The sequence below is a fragment of the Sinocyclocheilus rhinocerous genome, unplaced genomic scaffold, assembly GCF_001515625.1.
Source record: "Sinocyclocheilus rhinocerous isolate Xijiao unplaced genomic scaffold, SAMN03320098_v1.1 scaffold86, whole genome shotgun sequence".
NCBI classification, from domain to species: Eukaryota; Metazoa; Chordata; class Actinopteri; order Cypriniformes; family Cyprinidae; genus Sinocyclocheilus; species Sinocyclocheilus rhinocerous.
This window is the reverse complement of record NW_015650012.1, coordinates 453,107-456,259: the sequence shown is the minus strand read 5'-3', so window position 1 is coordinate 456,259 and position 3,153 is coordinate 453,107.

Genomic DNA, 3,153 nt, shown 5'->3' with positions numbered 1-3,153 from the left:
TTGTGTTTTCTGACTTGTTATAATGTTTTCTGAATTGTTGTTGTGCTTTCTGAATTGTTATTTTGTTTTTTAGACTTGCATTTGCGTTTGTAATTTGTTATTTTGTTTTCAGAATTGTGATTTGCTTTGCACTTCTCGGCCACCGTAGAAAACAACTGAAAAACCGCACCAAAACAATTTTTTGTGTGTGTGTTCACATGCCACAACAGTAGCTGAAGTTTCTCAAAGTTACCTCTTAAAAAGCCTTTTGTTTTAATTGATTGTAGGTAATTATCTACTTTATCCAGGCTTCAAAAGCTTCAGACGTTTCAGTGAGTGACTCGACCGTTTTGTTTACGCTGAAAAGAAAGAACTGACACAAGATGATTAGTTCAGAAATTAATGGCATAGCTTGTTCAGTTGACAGATACGGGACACACAGGAAAATGTTTCTAAGGTCAGTCGGATAGCTCATTGGTCACAGTGTGTACACTCATACATCTACACACTATGGACTGAAATAGCGTTTATAGTGACAAAACACATTGAAGGGTTCCACTTTCAGATAAACACTGTTCAAATAGACTTGTATTGCTAATGGATTCTACATGATTAGTGTTTTTAACAAAGTAAATGAGAAAGTAAATGCAGCATAAACCTCCAGTTTCAACCTAAATGCCATTAAAGCTCAAGAATAATGCTCTTAAAGCAGATGAGAGAAGCCCTTCACTGAATGACAGATATGCTTCATGACCTCCCTCACCAAACAAGATATCTGACATTTTGAACTTCACAATGAGATAAAAATCAATCATTTTAATCAATCACTTGGTTTTATGGACCAGTCAATAATGAAGCAGACTGACTTTTGTATCTCTGCATCTTCACATACAGACCATCATTCATTCTCATTGAAAACAGTTCACTTCACTTGCATTTACTCACCACCAGTAAGTAATCAATAGCTCAGTCTCACTGTTTCTGCCTTCACAGTAAAATTCCCCATTGAATGTAAACATGAATTTTGAACCATGTAAAATTCCCATTTAAAGGAAAACATGAGTTTTAAACCCTTACTTTCTGGAAACTGTTTCATGAACATTCCATAACAAACAACTTTGGATAATGCAAGTCTATATGGCTCCAGCCTCTTTGGAACTTGTTGCAGTTGTGAGATGAAATATCCACAGAACAAGAAATGCACACTTGTGAGTTGTGAGAGATGACAATGTAGCACAGCTAGTAAAAAAGCGGCAATACAGAGTTCAGAAGGCACTGATAGTGCTGAGGAAGGCCTAGGAACTGATACACAATCTGTCTTTACACAAAACTATGATTAATATTCTACGCATTATCAGTTTTAGTATGAGTACTACTGGTGACATTAGCATTAGTATTCAAGATCATGTCTAGCTCAGTGACAGCTCAGTCACGCAACATTTCTTCTTGAACCATGATGCAAAGTTCTTCAGAGACTTTGTGATCTATTTCAAGGCTAAAGTACAATGCATTCTTGGGAGAAGGATTGCTGCATGGAAACAGTCTCAAAAGCCACTGGGAACTGACTGTTGTTTTGTCTGGTCCTGGAACTGAGGGACCCTATGTGGAGAGACATGCAAAGACACAGCACCCCTATAGACAGAGAGGCTCATGGGCCGTGCAAAAACTCCTGTCTCAGTGCTCATGTAGCAACACACATACTGAACCAGTGACGAGCGTATAGTCATTGCAGTGACTATAATGTAATGTGAATGTGTATTATTTTCATTTGCACATCACAGTTATTCTGAGGGAGACTTTTTTGTTATGAATTAAATATAATTGTTTGTAATGTTTATACAAACAGGCTAAATGGATTAACTATTTTAAAGACATAGTGTGGTAGATATGTTGGGGGCGTGTTAGAACGAGCCGTTTTAGGTAGGTGTGGCTGACTCTTAACTTTTATAAAGAATATCTCTTTGGATTTGAGACTTTAGGCTTTGCAACTTTACAGATCTTCTTTATGCACCAAGAGCTTGTAACACTCCAAAGAGAAAGGAAAAATTGAAATCGCATCATATGACCCCTTTAAGATAGTAACAACAGGTTGAACTCAGATTTGGGGGCTAAAAAACAACCCAACAACCCTGTATGAAACAAAATGAGAACAGAACAGAACATTTTATTAGAATTTAATTAGATTATTAAGTATTTCTCAGTATAATCTTGATACTTTGAATCTTGATAGTTTGAAATCCAGCTTGATGGCTCTAAAAAAACATCTGTTGTGTAACTCCTCCATCTACTGGACAAACTTGCATTCGTAAATGTGCAGAAAATTCAACATGGCTAAATAAACGTTCCACATAAAAGGCCTCCCGTTGGCTCTTCTAAATCGTATGGTTTTTTTTTTTATTAATGTATTTATTTTAATTAAATCATGCTATGTAAAAAAAATGTTTTTTTTTTTTTAATTAAAAACAAGAACAGCTCATCCAATCATAAAGGGTAAAGTTGACATACATGTTGTCCTTTCATGAAATAATACTACGCTTTACCTGTAGAGGGCGCTGTTTGAGAACAATCGTGACATTTTAAACACCTGGTATAATCATGATTTATCACGAGTAGAGAGCATTCAGGAATTAATAGAAAATATGATAGTGTAATAATATAAAATATAAAAAAACAATATACTGTTTATCGTTCAGAGAGGCACCTACTGTCAACCAGCTGTTATGCATGTATGCCATTGTAAAATTGCACCATAGTAACCATGCTACGCCCAATCATAATTACTACAATTATTGTTACTACTGCAAAACAATCAAATATTAATCTTTTATTTTCTTCACATACTATTAGAAGCTTTATCGTTCTGTAATTTGTTACTTTTCTATGTGGTGGCTAGTTACCACAGCGGTATTTTGACGTCAACTAGTCACCCATAAACGCTCTCTGTGTCATTATATACTACATGTCCTTCCAAGTATGAAGGGAGGGCAAGTCCAGACTGAACTATGGGTGTGACAAAAAGAAAATAGGCGTTGCTTTCGCCATTCAGGAGTAAAATGAAAAGAGGGACAAGCAAGACGTGATTTTGACGGCCACACGAAGACTCACTCCGTTCAGCTGCCTTGCTTCGGATCCAGTGGCTCTGTGTAAATCCCTGTGTACACGGACTCGGCTTGA